Genomic DNA, 18802 nt, shown 5'->3' on the forward strand with positions numbered 1-18802 from the left:
ATGAAAGTGTTTGCCAGGAGTAGACAGGTTGCTGTGAATGGCATAGCTTTTGAATTCTGCTTATAATTACCTTTCTTTCCTGTACATTTTTTCCTTCCTTTTATTTTTTTTTTAATTTTTATTTTTAGGCCCAGTATCTAGTGCATTTCTTGCCTTACACAAAAGTCTTAATAGTCCATTGCTTGATTTCCATGCTAATTAAGCGTGTGGATTCTCTAAACAACTACCACATCCTCACTTACTTAATATGTACTTTTATACCCTTAGCAATGATTTGATAACATTGTCAGAGCAAAATACAGAACAAGAAACTGCAGGGATTAGATATCAAGGAGGACACTATAGGGACTGTGTTAATTGAGGCAATCAGCAAGATTAAGATAAGTCTTGCTGCTTCCTCATATTGGTCTTAATGACACAACACAGACCCCAAAGCACTTTACCTGCTGTACAATGTGGTTAAGTCACTCTCTTCCCTGGGGTGTGTAATCTAATCTGCTAGATAAAACACTTAGCAGACTCAAACCAGCTGGTGTTAAAAGCTGTATTTCTAAGATACAGCAACCTGTGTAAAGCTTTAAAGACTACTAAAAATAGTGAAGGCCGATAAAAGTTGTCATTTGGTGTGCGTGTGCATGCACAGAGACAGAGGGGTGTGTGTGTGTTCGTGGTGTGTGTGTGTTTGTGGTGTGTGTGGTTGCACAGACTGGACTGACCCACTGACCCAGGTTGATGCTGTCCTAGCTTCAACACCAAGGATTGCCCAAGTGATCCCCAGGGGATCCCTAAACAACATTTCCCTGAATTTCCAATAGAATCCATGGGCACGGATGTGACACAATTTAGCATTAACAATTTTAGAAACGATTACTCCTGCTTCAAAAATATTCATTTTTCTTTCCCCTCCCGCCCCAAGGCTTCTTTCTGCAATTAAAATGAAAATACCTGTAGAATAAATGATTTTGCATAAATAGTTTTTGAATAATGGAACTGTTGACAAGTAAAAAAAAGGCAGTACTGAAACCTTTTCCAAATCAATTCTTGACAGACTTCTTCAAACAGAGATAAACATTGCTTGTGTAATGATTTGCCACATGACCTTGCACTTGAAGTGCCAAGCAAAGTGAAAAATAGCACATTCAAAGAAGAAAAAGTGCTGATTTTGATTCCCAAAATAATGTTTTTGTAGATGGAACTATTTCTTCTATGGACTAGCATGTGCATACAGAGAGAAAGTTAAGATTTTCCTACAGCAATATATGACATTTCCCTCTCAGCTAGATAACTGAGAGGCTATTTGGGCTCACTAAAAACACTTCTGCACATCTGGGAGCAATACAGCTCAAAAGCAATTCTGGAGGAAGGATAAGTCTTGCAGTCAAGGTGGAGGATTAAAAAGGAGAGTTTAGTTCGACCTTGTCCTGACCTCTGAGCCAGCCTCTTTTCCCTCCAAGCTTCCCATTCTCATGAGTCTCTGTGGGTCAGGGGTTTCTATTTGACAAGAGACCCTTCCCATCTTCTGTGTCATCAGAGTCCTTGTTTTCCATGCATTTATAGACAGCTAAGAGGAATTTAGGAAACACGCAGGAGAAAATGAAAGTAATCCCTGATGGGAAGGGATGTAAGTGGCCTGCTGAGACACCTGGGAGGCTCTGTATGATGGCAGTGCTAAAAGTGCTGGGTAAAACCTGCCCGGGCAGGGCACAGGCTGTGAGAGGGAAGGGGACACATTCCCAACCGTTGCTGGTTTGGGGATGGTGGGCACAGCACACCAGGGACAGCAAAGCTGCTGTGCCTCTATGTCAGGGAATGGCTTCATGAACTGCACACACCTATGAAACCAAAACAGTGTCCTTCAGGGAGAAGAGACCCTTTGCAGCCCCAGTCCTGGTGCAGATTGGTGTCCTCCTTCAGCAAGGAGAAGTTCCTGCTGAATCAGGAAGAACAGGCTGCCTAGGGATAGCTGCCATCACTGCCCTGACAAGCTGTGTAACTCCAAGTGCCACATACACTCAGTATTTAAAGACACTAGTTTCCCAAAGTGGAAAAAAGTTGCAAGTGAAACTGAGTGTAAAAAATTGTTAGGCAGAAGCACATATTAAATGGCCAATAAGCCATTACTTCACAGTAAAGGAGCTGAATAATATTGGTGAAAAGTACATTCTCTTTCAGTGGAAGAGTGAAGGGAGGAATAATGAATTAAAAAGCAATATGCAACATATGGAAAAAAGGGGGAAGTAACAAAAATCCATATAAATAAGAGTTTATGAGGTGTAGAAAAGGATACTAAAGACATCAGAAAAAACTTCATGGCTGGCCAGACTTTCTTTAAGAAGAAGGGTTTTCTGGAAAACCTATAAATATTAGCAGAAAAACTATCAATGCCATAGGCTCATTATTAGCTAAACACGGCCCAGCCATTAATAACAATGAAGAAAACCCCCACACTGTTCAACAATTATTTCTGCTCTCTATTTGGAATAATGCATTTTCTGACACATTACTAATTAGGAAAGATATTGAACAATTTTCACTAGGGTTAACCCATTTTTTAAGATGTAAGGTCCACAAAAATGGTCCACATGAATCAGTGCAGGATACTTTTAGCTTGTGTATGTAAATTCCTAATATTAATATTAATATTTTGAATAATGGGGACATTCTCATAGTTCAGTGTGAATACTGTGCAAAAATTCAGACATAAATGAAAACATGCAGGTAAATATAGTCCAGTTTACTTGATATCAATATCAGGCAGCGTATTAATGGAAAATTTAATTAAAAAGGAGTGATAAGAGAGGTGTATAATTAACATGGCCATACTGAGAAGGAGTTTGTGGTTTCAGCCTGACCACCTGAGGTGAGAAGCGTGGTTACTAGAGGGTGACCAGGCAGGGCCAATCTGTTCAGTGCAAAAGGCTCGAGCGTGCAGCAGACCCTGGACCAGCACAACAAAAATGAATCTGCTGCTTCTCTTCCTCCAAGACAGATTCTGTGATTCCCCTCTGCAGATGTCCCCCAGCCCTGCAAGGGCTGAGTAACCCCCCCAGCCAGGGTCACACAGTGGTGGGCTGCACTAAGGAAAAGCCACAGGAGTCAGGGACAAAGTATGAAGTGACTTCCAGAGTGGAAGGTGGAGGAACCTGGTGGCTCCTGGTGCCAGAGGGAGCCCAGATGGCCAGGGCAGTGGATGCAAGAGGGCTGAGGCTGTAACAAAATGCAGGACACTGAGATAGGGACAGGGGGTCACTGAGGCAGGAGTAGAGGCAGCAGAAAGGCAGTAGGAGTTGTGGGGAGGAATGAAGAAAGTCTGAATTTGTCAACAAGAGAGCATTTGCTGAACGGGCTGTGTCCTGGGCAAGAGATGAGACAGGCTCCCATGGACAGAGCCATCAGGTCTTGTGCCTTCACTGTCACATGTCACGCTTACGGTCTTCATAAAAAAAGGCAAGCTTTCAACATTGACCAGCAAATATCAAATGGCTTTCCTGTTTTAATTTGTTGTTCTTTAACTCAGAAAAGTCATTCAGGTAATTAAATAAGGTGGTTGTGCAGAAACTTGTGAAGCCAAAAATGAAATGGGGGCATTAAGCAGGGCAGTGTTGGTGCTTCAGGGAGTGAGGGGTGCAACTGGGCTGTGGGATGTTCAGCTGGCAAAAGAATGAAAAAAGGAAAAGCAGGAAAGGGGCATGTGATATAGACTTTAGAGGCCTCATCAAATGCCCTTAACCATCTTTCATGGAATGATGAGTGTGTGGCTAAACTACCCTTTCACAGGAGTGCTCCAGCAGATTGGAGGGGAATAAAATGAAGGGTCACTTTTCTCTTGGAGCTCTTTAATTCCTTCCTTTTATTGAATCAGTGAATTGCAGATTTTGCTTATCAAAGGTCCAGGTTCCTTTGGAGATGTTTGATGGTGAGCCATATTCTGCCTTGACTTCTATCCCAGGCAACCCACCAAGTTCAATGGCATCTTGTGGAGAGTAAAGCAGGACAGACTTCAGCTTGATGTTCTTAGCAGTGTTGTGGCTGCTAATGAAGCATGACCCGATCTGGTACTGCTGCCAGAGTCTGCAGTGGAATAGACTGTCTTTAATGTGAAGATGCAAGTGATTCATCAGTACATCATGTATACAGAAAAGTAGAACAAGTTTTCTCTTCTGTTTGGTTTTGTTCCCATTGAGGAGTCACTGGGACAAAACACACAATAAATAATTTGGGCATTTTAGGCAATGAAAAGGTTTCTTTTCCCCTGTTCCTGCCTCACCCAAGAGTAAAGGAGCTGATTACCTTGTTAGATAACAGTGGCAAGTTTTAAGACTCCTATAAAATAAAGGATAGAAATGTTGCTTTTATATGGAAGAATTGCAGAACTGGAAATGATCCATATTTGGGACATGAATGCAAGCTGTTATGCAGATCAAAGTATCTATTTGAAGCTGAATTACTCAACAGCATCTATCTATGCCTCTTCAACACCTGCAGATTAGCAATGTAATCATGTGGAGGTTGCTATAGATACATCTCTAAAACAGGTGGAGTTCTTCATCTCTTGGAGCATTATCTTCATTCTTTGCAAATAAACCATGTAAGAGTATATTTAAAATGCCACCCTAGTGGTATCAGCTCCTGTCTCTTGCTGACAGTGTCATGTCTGATCTGTCCTTACCCTATTAGTCCCTACTGTTTTCTCTAGAAACAATGCCACTTCCATCTGAGCATCAAGCCTACTTTACAAATACACGTGAACAAGCACCAGGGCCTTGCCAACCCTGACCCAGTAAGGTCGTAAAGCAAGTACTTGAGCTCAAGCTAAGGAGGACTGCTCAAGTACAGCTAGCAAATGTGTAGGCTTGCCTTGGGGCTGATGGCATGTAAGACTGTAAGCTGGAGCTAAATACAGCACGCAGCAAAACTACCAGCCTTCAGCAACAACAATTTCCAGGGCCTAACAAATGGTCAAACAGCAGGAGTGCTGGTTGTGATGGTTTTCAGCTGATTGTTTGCCTAAGTATCTTTCAGAAGAAAGGCTCTAATAACTCTGTTTTAGGTATTTTTGTCTGTTTTATTTTTTGCCTGGAATACTTCAATCTTCTTGTTTGGGTTTCCCTACTGTTTACTAAAGCAAAGGGCTGTCCAGATGACCTTTCCTTCCAGCTGTCTTGCTGCAGTGACTGGCATATGCTGTAACCCTTAACCCTCTGCCAATCAAGACCACAACATGCTAATCTGTGTGAAAACTCAATAGCAATCCCTGTGCAAAAAGCTGATAGTCTAAAAGAGGAGCCCTGAAAAGTAGAAAAATGTGAGAAAAAGCCAAGAAGAGAAAGTACCAAAGAGTAGATTAAAAAATCATGGTGCTTTGACTTGTCTAATTTTGTCATTCTCCTTGTTTGTCTTTTGCTCTAGCTCTGCATCAAGTGCAAACTTTTCATTCCCCAGTGAAGGTAGGGAAGGAGAGATTTCTTACTAAAAATTGACAACAGCAACAACAACAACAGAGCATGTTCTCCCTCTGTGGCAAATTTTAATTACCAGACTAGAAAGCTGAGTATCAGAAAATGTTCCAAACATAACGTTACTTCAATAGCTTTTCAATAGAAAACTCTGGTTTTCCCCAGAAAGCTGATGCTGTTGAAAGGGTATTTAGCAAAATAGTAGAAAGTTTTGCCAATGCCCAACTTCATTCTCAGCACTGGTCTGTTTCCACTTCTTATCCCTCCAGCTGTCCCTTAAGTCATGTCTTTGATACACTGACTTTTTAAATTTTTACAAATTACTGAAATATGGATGCTCCTCAGAGCCTGTTAATTTTTGTCTGCCCAAAAAGCAGTGCTGTAAAATTTATTTCTATAAATGCAGGCAGATAAAAATATTCCATGTTGCTTTGAGAGAAATCCATCTTCAGGTCAACTGGTGCATTACATGTCATGGAATCATAGAATTGTAGAATCATTTGGGTTGGAAAAAACCTTTGTTTCTCTCTCTATCTTCAGGCTGTTTCCTTTCTGCTGGTTTCTTCTACATGTTCTCCAGACTGCAGGTACTGATGACAATAACAAAGAGGCCCCTCATTGGGAGAGAGGCTGTTTAGTGACAGCCTTTCCATTTACTTCACAAATGGCTGTTGAAAAAAAGGTAAGCCAGACAAAGGCAGCACAGAGAAAATCACATCAGCCTTGTCTTTCTTTTCTTCTGATGCTGTCATGGTCATAACCAGCAATCAAAACGTTGCCAAACGCAGCAGTGTGCATTCTGGCTTTGAAAAGGGCATGGCTTTAACAGAGAGAGGTGAAGCCAGTGATGGCACCTGTGCTGTGAGAAATGGCTCCACCTATCTAGGTGCCAAATTCCCATCAGGAATGAGCCATTACAGAGCAGGAATTAAGCTCCAGTAAATGTAAGATTTGGGAGAGGTGTGCCCAGTGGACAACTATGAAAATGGATTTGTTTGTTTTTTAAAGCTCCAAGTCCAGGAGCTTTTTTTTTTTCCTCTTTGAGCTGTTTTTCCTCTAAGGTCTATTAAAATTTGTAAACTGTTAATTTTGTACTACAGCAAATTAAGAGTACCATTTGTTCATGATTTAGCTGCCAGGAACTTGATTTTGCTTTTTGTGGCCTGCCTGACAAACAAAAGGCACACACAAATTTGCATGACCAAGGTTTTCAAAAGCAATTGGCAATGTGGGCGACTGTGTTTCCCCACCCTGAGACTCCTGCACTGAACCTCCTTCCCTGAAATTGGGCCTTCCTTAAGATATCTCCAATCAAGCAAACAAAAGGCATTCCCCTTATCATCAGTCAGTTTTAACGCATGCCACCTTAACCATCAAAAATTAGGAACCTGGTCCCAATAATTGCCACTGTGCCTCAATTACCATGGGCACCTGCAGAACTTTTCCTGAAAAGGAAAAACTCCTGCTGGGAAGTCTCCTGGATGACTTTGTTACAGAGCAAATAAAAGAAAGTCAGTCCGTTTGAAGTGGTAGCAATCAGTACTTGAGCTGAGGCAGAATCTTTTCTTTTTTTTTCCCCTGAAAGAAATCCAAAGGGAAGAGAAAAGCCCACAAAACATGGCATCTGTTTCTTTTGAGGGGGAGCAGAGTGGCAGGAGGAAGCTAAACCCCATCCCTCAGTGCAGCACTGTGCTCAGAGCCCCCTAACTGGGCTTGGCCAGGGGCGCAGCCTGTGCCCTGCCCTGCCCTGCCCTGGGGGTCCATCAGAGGCAGCGTGGTCCCAGCACCACCAGGTGCCAACCCGATGCATCCACAGTGGCTGCGGGGGGAGCCCCAGGCACGCTGGCCAGCCCCTCACTGCCAGAGCCATCCGGAGGCCTAAGAGCTGCAGTGGGTCGCCCACAGTCTGCAGCACAGCTTCCTTTCTATTCCCATTGCTATGGAAATTGTTTCTGGAGGCAACCCTAATTTTCTTTTCATCAATCAATTAGGGGCAGGCTTTGCACTGGGCTGTTTGTTTCCCCAGAACTGCTCTATTTGATATTATTTTCTCCATGACAAATTAACCACAGCTGGACCTGTCTGAAATTGCTAAGAATTCTCTTATATAAAGTGAAGGAAAAAAAGGGAGAAAAAGACGGAATAAGCATGAGAAGCAGGAGTAAATTGATATTTCATAGGGGAAGGAGTAGGAATAGCAGGGACCTGACAGCTGCCGAGGGAAGAGGATGTCCTGATTGCCTGTCTGGTCAGGTCCCACCATCTCCCAGGGTCAGGCAGGCTAACAGTGTGATGCAAAATCCATAGCTCCTAGGTGTATTAGTGGTGACACTTCTTGTTATGCTGAGCTATGAAACCAGCCAAAAGCTTTCTGGAAAAGTCCAGTTGTGAGGTGGTCCCTTATCCCTTTACCACAGACTCGGTCAAGCCACGACTCCCATGTTCTACATAAGGACATGTCCTCTCAAGGAATAAGAAAAAGGCAGGGGGAGGGGGAAAGTCTTTTTATTTGGTACTATAAAAGTCTGGTACAAGGAGCTTTGAAATTCTCACATCATGTGCTCCCTCAATTCAAACAAACTTGTTCCACATTTTCCCTCTGCCTTTCCCCATCTTCTATGCTTCCTTGCTGCAAGTCTCCCATAACACATTAACAGATTGAAAATAACCTTCTGCCACCCTCCATCTACTTTGGCCAATTTAAAACTAGACAAACTACCCAACTACCCTAGGCACTGTGGAATAATGTGTGCACATGTGTGTGCATATGGGCTCTGACCTAAAGGGAACAACTTTCATAGCAAGAGGCAAGAGGTTATTTTTATTTCCAAGATGTCTGATTTCTCACCCTCCCTTTTCTGCTAGTTCTGTTTTTTTCTTCTGCTAAGACAATCAGTCAAAGGTCTAGAAAAGCAGTAATTATAGTTATTGTGTGCCAGGAACAATGATTCGTGAACAACAGGATGCAAAAAAGACCCCGTCAACGCACTCATCGTTGCTCAAGTGATCAGGTCCTAATGATTAGAGCTGAGTGAGCAGCAGAGAGAGATGCATTGAAAGGCAGAGCTGTGCTTTGAGTTGGCCCTGGGTGCAGATATTTCTCAAAGAATTGTGTGAAAATGGCTATTAGCTGCCATCCTGCACACTCCGCCTCTGTATGAAGTATATTGAGGGGACCTTTGGTTCAGAAGTGTCAGCAGGAGAGTGAGCACAGCACCACGTGCAGAAGCAGTTACAGTCCTAAGGCAAGTGCAACCTGTGCACTGCCTGCATGTGCTTGCAAGGAAAGATGTAAGGAATCCAAGGAATACAGGGCTTTGGAACTGCGTCATGGGAGTACTTGAAAAATTATAGTAACTGCAATGCCTTGATGAGCAAGTAAAAAAAAATGAGGTTGGACAGGAGCAAAAAACCTGTGGGTTATGGAGGAAAGAGATGCTGTGATCTGCGTCCTCTGATCCCCCGGCAGCTGAATGGTTCAGGATACCTGAGGTCCAGCTGTGAGTAGGGCAGCGTGGGAAACTGGACAAGAACAATCCCTGCACCCACCTGTAGGAAGGGATAGCTGGGCCATGTAGGTGGGCAATTGCCATCCCAGCTGGTCAACACTGGTTTGCTCCTGTGATAGAGCTCAGTATTCTCTTCCACATGTTGTCTCTTCAACCTCTCCATAAACTTGGACACGGGATTTGGAGGTATAACAAGTATGTTTGCTGCTGAAAGTAAATTGGGAGAAGCTGTTAATTCCCTCAGAGGCAGAGACACCTTGCAGAGAGACCTTGACAAACCAGAGAACTGAGTAATCATCAACTGTATGAAGTTTAACAAAGGCAAATGCTGGATCCTGTACCTGGGATGGATCAACCCTGGATGTACGGACAGACTGGGGAAGGAGATGCTGGGAAGCAGTGCCATGGAAAGGGACCTGGGGGTCCTGATCAATGGCAAATTGACCTTGAGTCAGCAGTGCTCTGGCAGCCAGGAGGGCCAAGCATGTCCTGGGGGCATCAGGAACAGCATCACCAGCCAGGCAAGGTAGGGGATTGTCCTGGTCTGCTCTGCACTGGGGTGGTCTCACCTCGAGTGAGATGGGGGTGTTTTTGGGAGCCACAATATGAGAAAGATATTAAACAATTGGAGAGCATCCAAAGCAGAGCCATAAGAATGGTGAAGGGACTTGAGGGGAAGTTGAATGAGAAGCAGCTGAGGTCACTCGGTCTGCTCAGCCTGGAGGAGACTGAGGGGAGACCTCAATGCAGTCTCCAACTTCCTTGTGAGGGGAAGAGAAGGGGCAGGCACTGATCTCTTCTCTGCGGTGACCAGTGACAGAACCCAAGGGAATGGCCTGAAGTTGTGTCAGGGGAGACTTAGGTTGGATATTAGCAAAAGGCTTTGCCCTCAGAGTGTGGCTGGGCACTGGAACAGGCTCCCTAAGGGTATGGTCACAGCACCAAGGTTGACAGAGTTCAAGAAGTATTTGGACACTGCTCTCAGGCATGTGGTGTGACTCTTGGGGTGTCCTGTGCAAGATCAGGAGTTAGACTTCAATGACCCTGGTCCAGTTAAGGGTCCTTTCCAATCAGAGTTATTCTATAATTCACAAAAAATGTTTTGTGTAGCAGCTTAAGATACACAAACCCTTCAGCAAGGATTTGGAACAGATTTTTATAAAATATTTAATAATTTGCTTCAACCATTTGTGATGGTTATTAAGTGGTGTTAACCAGGTTCAGTCAATCTGTAAATTGGGCTGGATGGCATGATATAGAAATTTCTGGGTAACCAGGGCTGACACAAAATCTGTTTTCCTATTGTGCTCCCTTGAGAACATGCAAAAATCAATAGCTCAGAAAGCCCTTCAATGCCTCTGTCCCCACATGAACTCTATTTTTTCCCAGCTGCTACTCATTTACCTACCAAGGCAAACAGATGCTTCCTGAGGTTTGCTGCCAATATTGTGTCATCAAAGGTGAACTGGTGTCAAGGCACAGCAGAGTACGTGCTGAGCGACTGAGTTTGTTCCGAAGCCATGGTTTGCTTTCCCCAATCTTCACACACATCTGTACTTATTCATGCATGCACATAAAACCTGAGGAGCACCTGTTATTGGGAGAAACATCTCTGCAAACTGGTGCATCCTGTCTGCTTCCCTCAGTCCACAACCTCAGCCTCCCTCCCTCTGTGAGATGCATCAAATTTCAGGGTAGACCAAAAATGCTATTAATTTGGACCTATCCAAGAACTGAACTTCATCACAGAAGCATCTCTGCCCAACCTGTAAAGTGAGGAGGCTTTGGAGGATGGCTTTCTCCTCTGACTTTGTATAGAGATGTTCATTGCATGTGGAAAAATACAATATCTTGTTACACAGGTCCTGGGGCACTCATCTCACTCATCTCACTCATCATTGCACTGGGTGCCGTGGTTTAGTTGAGGTGTTAGGGCGTGGGTTGGACTCAATCATCTTGAAGGTCTCTTCCAACCTAGTCCTTCTGTGAGTTCTGTGAATCTCTCTGGTACTGCTGCATGGCTGCATCCCTGGCACAGATCAAGGACTCTAAGGTCCTGGTGACCTAGAGTCTGTCTTGTTTGCTGCATAAAGCTTTTAATGATATATTTAGGATTGCTATTATTTTTGTTCCCTTCATCTGAATTTAAAAACATTTCCTGGCAATGGAGTATTGAATAAAAGCTTTGAGACTGATGGACTTGGTTGCTTTTGTTGGGGGGAAGTAAGGATGTTTCAGCTCTGACAATTGTTCTTCAGATTCCCTAGTTAGTTAACTGGGAATTTTCTTTCAGATTTAAATACTCTTCAGGATGGAATTAAAATAGTGCTTTTCAAATTTAGTGCACATTAGGACTTGTAAATTCTCCACTGGTACACTAGCTGGGGGAAGATACTCATTAATATCTGTTGTTTTCTTACTGACCATAATTCTTAAGGTCTGTTCCACAAATACTTTGTGCAAACTTCTCAGTGGTGGTAATTTCCTCAGAGCACCAAGGATTATTAGGGTGATGAGAGAAAACAGTTACAGCCTTGCCTTTTTTTTTGGCTTGCTCTGCCAAACCACTCAGAGAGAAAAAAAAAATTAAAAAAAATCAAGACAGTAGCAGTCATCTCCCATTCCCCCACTCTGCAGCCCTGAACTAATAACTCCCATCTTTCCTGTGTGTAGGGACCAATTATTCCATGCTATTATAAATTCTTTCAAAATTAGGCCTTTTTCTCTGTGCATGAAAATTTTGGTATAATATTTTGCAGCTTTCAGCATTACTGAGCCACAACTGGCTCAGTAACATTGCTTTGGACTACTCTGCTTGTGGGGGGAAGAAGGTGGGGAAGGACCTTCCTACCTGGATACCTTGGACAGGAGGTGACAGCTCTAGGAGGGACAATGCAGGTGACATGCCCACCATCCCACAGCTTTACTTCAGCTTGGCTGGAGTCAGAGGAAACTTCGTGTGTGTGCCCACACAGGTCACACTGCAGTCTTGGGGATCACTTCTCCTGGATAAACTGGAGATTTCTTCCTGGTGGGCACTGTCATGCTCTCCAGCAAGCAGCCTCGATTGAGGAAACTTTCCACTGGTTGGATACAGCTGATTGGTACAGGACTCCTGGGGTACTGGAGAGTTAGATGATGAAATGCCTAACCCTTAGATGCTCATGGTCTCATGCTGCTTCCTCTCTGCCGTAATGCTCCCACACTGACATCCATTTGCTTATCTAACCACGGGATAACTTTTTGTCTGTTGTTTTCCTAAGCTGTTGTGGGATTTGTCTCCAGTAGGCGTATTTCTTGACTAATGATCTTTCTGTTAACACTTGCTCATATTCCATCTGGGATCTTCTTGGGTTATCTAAATGCACAAAATACTTAAAACAATACTTTTTTTTCTCAGCTCATCTCTGTTTTTAATAACAAAATTTATTTCTCTCTCCTCCAAAGGAAAAAAAGATCATTTTTTAGCTTGCTCAAACTCATGCTGAATGCTATTTGTGATTCATGTTATCACCTTGTGCAATATTCTTGAAAACAGAGCATGGATAGGCTCTGTCAGGAAGGGTTTCATAATGTATTTGTCATTTCTTTTCTGTATAGATTAAGGGCTAAATATTTTGATGGTAGATGAATTCGTAGACCCCATCTCTTTGAAATCACAGCAGCTATTCAAAAGAGAGAAGATGCTTTTCTTTCATCCAGTGATAGTAGCACTTTCTGGATGCAAGTTGAAAAATATTTACATCAGTTTAAATGAGCAGTGTGTAACTATAAATAAAGAACACAGGTAATGAAGTGTTATCATTGAAGTTGAAATTAAAATTGAATCCTGCCAAAACCTAAACACGGATAATGACAGAAAAATCCAATACTGCTTGGTTTTCTTGGTTTTTGATTTTTTTTTTTTTTTTTTTTTTTTTTTTTTTTTTTTTTTGTTTGGAGCTGCTGTAATTATAGACTAGGTAAAGGAAAAAAGATTATACAGCAGACATAATTTGTAGTGATTTCAGTAACATTTCTGATGCAATGCGATGAAATGAATGATTACCTGTTCATGGCATCTTTACGTGCATTTACAGCCCACCTCAGTGAGGTGCCATCGGCAGCACTAGTGTCTTAACCTGAGTGATGTCACAGACTTGTGACCATGGGCCTTTTTCCACAGGGGATGCACTGGTGTCCACTGAGTGACTCCTAGGGCTGTCCCCGACCCTGGCTCCCTGCAGCTTGATGCCCCTGCCCGGGGGAGCCCCTGATGGAAGATAAATTAAGAAACCCTAGGGCAGAGGGATGTATTCACTATCCCTAATCTTGGTTTGAGTGCTGTGCCCTCCACTGTCAGAGCAGAAAAAGATTTGCATCCATTGAAAACACAGAACATTGTGGAAAAGTGCAAGTGAGCTCAGAAAGGCCCTCTGAGATGTTCACACCAAAATGGAAAGCATTCCCTTTTAGTTACCAAGGGTGAAGTCTCTTGTTGCCTTTCTGGAAAGCAAGGCTCCAGGCAACTTCTTGTACTTCAATAGCTGAAAATAAAGCCTTAAAAAGGAACATGTCAGGGAATTAAATGAGAACCACAAATTTAGCAGGGCTAGTGATTGCCCAGGAGAATACTGAGGTGAAATGTATAGAAAAGAGGGGTTTTGAAACAGAGTTAAGTGAATTACTGGTCCCATCCATAACATCTGTTATAGTCTTGGCTACTGGGTACTTACTTTCAAAGAAATCAGCTCCACTGCTGTCTGCTGAGGAGCCCTAAATCAGGTGTGCAATTACTGAAAATGAATCTGTCAGAGCAAATCTCAGGTAATCAAGGAATCCTGATTGGGCTCCCCTCCTGTACCCTTCTTTGCTTTAGGGATAACCTAAACCAATGTTCCTCAAACCTGATGGGAATAAGCAACACAGGTACAAGGTAGACTTACTAAGAAGGTTGAAACTTTAAAACATTAGCCACAAGCTGATAATGGCATCTGGGAGCCAGCCATTCACAGGGCATGTCAAATGGTGCTGTCTTTTTATCACCATTGAAAGAATCAGGGTTGTTTTAGTGCCAAGCAGCAGACATTTTCAGAAGTACCAGCAGCCCCTTGTGGACAACCCATGCCCAAAACTTGCACCTTCATCAATAGCAGGTACCTCTTCTGGCAGGGCTTCAGTGCACAGTGCATGAGAGCTAATTTGTAGAGTGCATATTGCTGGGGAATGGGCACGAGACACTCATTTCCTCCTCTGAGCTCAGTCCATGGGCTTGGGTCTCTGAGAAGAAATGTCTTTTTTCATTAACTAGATCTCTGTTTAGCTGTGCCTTTCTCATTATAGATGGGACTCCCTCCAGCTTGTCCTTTCTCCTCGATGTAAACAAGTTTGTGTAGGAAATTGCTTATGAATATATAAAAGGCTATAGACAATGTCAAGAAATGAGTATGTAAGCATTTCTGGTTTTCAGATATATTTTGGGTTGTTCTGGTTTTTTGTTATGGTGATCTTGTTTGTTTGTTTGGATAAAACTTTGCTCAAGGGACAGCTGTTGACTGAAGTTTGCAGCATATTCTTGCTTCACTCCCTGCTCTGCACAGCAAAGACACATGGAAGACCATTGAGCCATGGCTCCTGATTAACTGCAGGCAAATGTTTCACAGCTATTCTGAAAGGGGATGAACTCTTTTTCAGAGCAATGATTTCTGTACTGTCTCTTCTGTGAAACAGGCAGAAAAAAAAGCAGGCATTGCCTTCTCACAGCCTCTGTCAGAATTACTCAGAACACCTTTGCTCCCAATGGATGCATAACTCAGATGAAAATGTTACATAAATGTTTAGGTCTGGTAAATATTTTCAACTTTTTTTAAAATAAAATATTAGGTTTTTGGTTTTTGGGATTTTTCCATCTTCTATCTTTTTATTCAAGCTTGGGCAAGGGAAAAAATTAAAATCCAATGCTTATATTTCATGAGAAAAGAGTGTATTCTTCTTATTGGTTTGGTTTTTTTAATCCTATTTCAGCTTCCAATTATTTTTCCAAATATTTTTATTCCCCTCTGTACTCAGGTCATTTGATTTATATGAGTCAATGCTGTGTTTAAACTTACTAGCACTGAAAGCAATAAAATATGAAATGGATAGGTGAAAAGGGATAGCAAATCCCAATTGCAGAATTGCCTGGCATGTTCTGAGTCATGGGAAGATGTTAACAAAATAAAATTTACTTAATACTGATGAATGTGACAGTACTGCACCTGTAGAGAAATAACAATAATCAACACAAATATTTAGGAAATAATATTATAGGAAAATACCTTGGGGTTATAGTAGGTAATGAAAAGAGTTCCCATGGTGAGGAAAGCAATCACTGTCCTGGGGGTATAAAGAGAGATCTGCCATGTGACAAAAAGGGAATGATGGGTGCAGCATTATGCAGTCTAGGTAAGGCTGGAGCACAGCGCATATTTTTAAGCTTCACTTTCTAGAAAGGACAGTAAAAAATGTCCTGTCACAAAAAAAACCCTGAGGATGGGCAGCAGGAATGGTGAAGGGAACCACACATGGGAGGGAGGGTGGCAGAAAGCAATTCACAGGGCAGGAGAGAGCCCTAGCTAGCTCTGGGATAAACACTTGTATTTGTGTGCTTCCAGGATGGACCTTCCCTGCAGCAGAGATGGAAGAAGGATTTCGGATTAAAAGTGGAACAATGCCATTTAGATACAGGAGAAATGACTTCATAGTAAGGGCTATTACACACGCAATAGAATAAGCTGACTGATGAGCAGCTGAACATGACTCACAACTGGCAGAAGGTTTCCAAGGAGAGACTGGCAAATGTAGCAGTGGGATTGCCATAGAAGAGGTCTCTCAGCATCATCTGAGCACGGCTGATCTAAAAGCTCCTCTGCTGTCATTTTCATATGCAATTCTGGGATCTCATAGGCTGCAAAAAAATGACTCCACACACGACAGAAGAGCTTTATTAATTAAATCCATCTGCCATATGTGATAAGCCCAGACTGTGACTGGGACAAAAGGTGCAGCCCTGCAAGCCTCACCATGGCTGTCCCATCTGTTTTACAAGCATTCTCAAGTACAGGTCCAGAAGCTGGAAGCACTGTGCTCAGAGCCGTCCGCAGAGGTGGCCTTTACCTCATGCATTTCCAAAGAAGGCTGGCACAGGTCCTGCCTATTTTAAAATGTTTGCTTCTGGAATTTGCAATGCTTGTACCAGTTAAATACTAAATTATCATAAATGTAATTTACATGTTTCCCAAATAAGGGAATGCAAGCGGAGAAGAGCTTTTCTGAATGTTCATATTTCCAAATTAAAGGAATGTAAATGAGCCTGCTGTTCAATTCAGTGTGTAATGTGTTATTTCACGGTTGTCTCCTTGATATTACAGTCCCCCTTTACATTAGGCAATGTCATATCCCACCCAAATCACCATGAGATAAAGATGTTCCCCTTTAATGTAATAAAGGACAATGACAATATTCCAACAGAGAAAAGAGCATGCATTCTGATTTGTACAAATGCACCATCTCCCACTGGAAATACTCCACTTGTCCCCTCCACCATAGTGTGCAGTGTTGTGCAGCACCTTTCAGCAAAAAGCCCTTTGTGGCGAGGCTTCCACTGACTCCTCATCCTTCCCTCAGCATCCGACACCTTTCTGAGGAAGCAGCTGCTTCAGAGCTTCAGGGGGACTGCTCTGGCTCCTGACAGCACAGGTGTGATGTGATGCTCAGGAGCTCTGAGTGCTTCTTGCCAGAGGATTTCTGCTCTGCTTGTTTTTCCTCCTGTTCTTATAGCCAAGCAGAGGGAAATTATAGGATGGCTCAACATTCATTCATTCATTAGGTGGCGGTGACAGCTGTTCCCTCCCTCTCCTGTAATCTTTAAAAGAAGAGCTGGCACTCTGTGTAGCGTGGTTAAAGGAACAGTGGGAGGAGATTGATTTGTTATACTTTAAAGGAATGATTTGTTAGACTTTAAGTCAATCATAGCTTAGTCTGGACAACCATAAAACATCTTTACATCTACCAATGGGTGAAATTTATAGTGCTGCTTACTGGAAAGTGAAATGCTCCCACAGGGTGAGGAGAAATCCTGAGAGTTCCTTATTCAAAGGGGAATCAGTGCTCCTTGCTCTTTCCCTCCCAGATTTACCTCCAGCAGCCAGCCAAGTGCATCCATTTTGGTGACACCACCTTTGGTGGTGCGGGGAAGAGGAGAGCACGTTTCCAAGTCACAGTGGTTTAGAGATAGGGAGATCTTATCCCTTGCTGTACAGGCAGGCCCTCTTCTGTCCCTGCCATAGTCTGTTTTTCCCCCAGCTTGGCTGAGGACAGCCCAGGCAGCTGCTCTGGCCAATTCCTCAGCTCTCTGAGCTGCTGGATCTCTTGTGGTGCACCCAGCACCAGGGCATTTCAGCTGTCCCCCACCTGCCACCAGTATGCCATGGTCACCTCTCTGCTTGGGCCTGAGTAAAAGTGGGAGAGGAGCCTCAGCTGCCCTTTGTGTTACAGCCACTGATGTCCTGTTGCTTGCCCTGTGCCTCAGACAGAGATTTCTCCTGCTGGATCCGCCATCCTCCTCTCTCAGATCCTCCTCTCATCCTCCTCTCTCTCCCATGCACATGCCCTTCTGAAAGGGTGACCCAGAGCACTGGCTCCTGTTGCCCTCTGGAGTGCTGCCAGAGGGCATGTTTTGGGAAGAAGGGTGACTTCCTCACCAAAGAGTACAAGCAGCATCCAAGGCTTGAAATCTTAGGGAAGTCCTACATTATTTCCTTCAGCTCCTGACACCATAGGTAAGCTGTAAAGGACTTTTTTTTGGAAGAAGTAGGTAGCCCACTAGAGCTTTCCAGCTGGACAATAGCCTCTTGCTGTCCCCAGGTTTTAAACTGAGCTGGTGCAGGAGTGGCTCGATATGGGGCAGCTGACGGTCTCCCGGGTCTCAGCAGAAGCAGGCTCAGAGCAAAGTGATCCTATTATGCTGCATCCCTTTCACGTTCTAATATTTGCTTTGCCTACACAAGTACTACTTTGTCTAAACACAACTCCTGCCTGTGATTTGCCCACAGCCTACAGAGACACAAAATTGCTGCCCACAATGCCAACCTAATTCTTACTGGGTTACCCTGATATAATTGCAGCCCCCTGATACTTAAAATCATGCAGCCATCCAGATTCACAGCATTGGATCCGAAAACACTCACTGCTGTTAATACTGCAGTTGCTCTCCACAGCCAAGTCTAAGGCAAATACTGAATGTGCAAAACACTGGAAGCTCATGTCTTACACCCAGCTCTGCTGCAGGCTTCATGCTTATGACATCTTGTCTTTCCTCTCTGAGAAGATGATGCTACGATGCTGACTTGGGGGTTGGCAGGTTGGTAAAATATTTTTTTCTGTCTGTAAAACTGTGATATGACAAAACGAGTCTTCCCTAGGAATATATATGTCATAACAATTTCTGTGTGGCAGGAAAGTTTCTTTGGTCCAGGGGGAGATGTCCCATTTCATCAGAGAGAATGCTCTACCTCAGCTGTGGAGGAGTAAATGGAAAATAACATCTTAGTGCTCCATGTAAGGCAACAGGGAGCTGGTACAAGTTGTAATTCACAAAGGAGAAATAGGTGAAGAGCCTCTGACCTTTACCATGCCACTAGAACAGAAGGGGCAGCATTTCCTCTTCCAGAAGATGGCAGAACCAAACCAAACCTGCATGAACCAAGATGGGGATTGAGAAGTTTGGCTGTTTCCATCTTCCAGCCAACTGTTCAGTCACAAAAGCATGGATCCTGGCTCATCCCTGTAAGTGTGAACATCTCCCACCACAGCAGCAAA

At 43.4% G+C, this 18802-nt stretch overlaps 1 long non-coding RNA gene across 2 annotated transcripts in view; it reads left to right on the forward strand.

Annotated features, from left to right (window-relative positions):
• Window positions 1-16683, forward strand: part of LOC119697415 — a 101341-nt gene extending 84658 nt beyond the window's left edge. Inside the window, exons 7-8 of one of the 2 annotated variants that reach the window (XR_005255841.1) lie at window positions 5997-6138; window positions 15598-16683. This is a non-coding gene — a long non-coding RNA (uncharacterized LOC119697415). The remainder of the gene's footprint in view (window positions 1-5996; window positions 6139-15597) is intronic. The other variant, XR_005255842.1, reaches the window with a different exon arrangement.
• Window positions 16684-18802: the final 2119 nt, after the last annotated feature.

Source organism: Motacilla alba, chromosome 2 (genome assembly GCF_015832195.1).
Source record: "Motacilla alba alba isolate MOTALB_02 chromosome 2, Motacilla_alba_V1.0_pri, whole genome shotgun sequence".
Taxonomy (NCBI): Eukaryota; Metazoa; Chordata; class Aves; order Passeriformes; family Motacillidae; genus Motacilla; species Motacilla alba.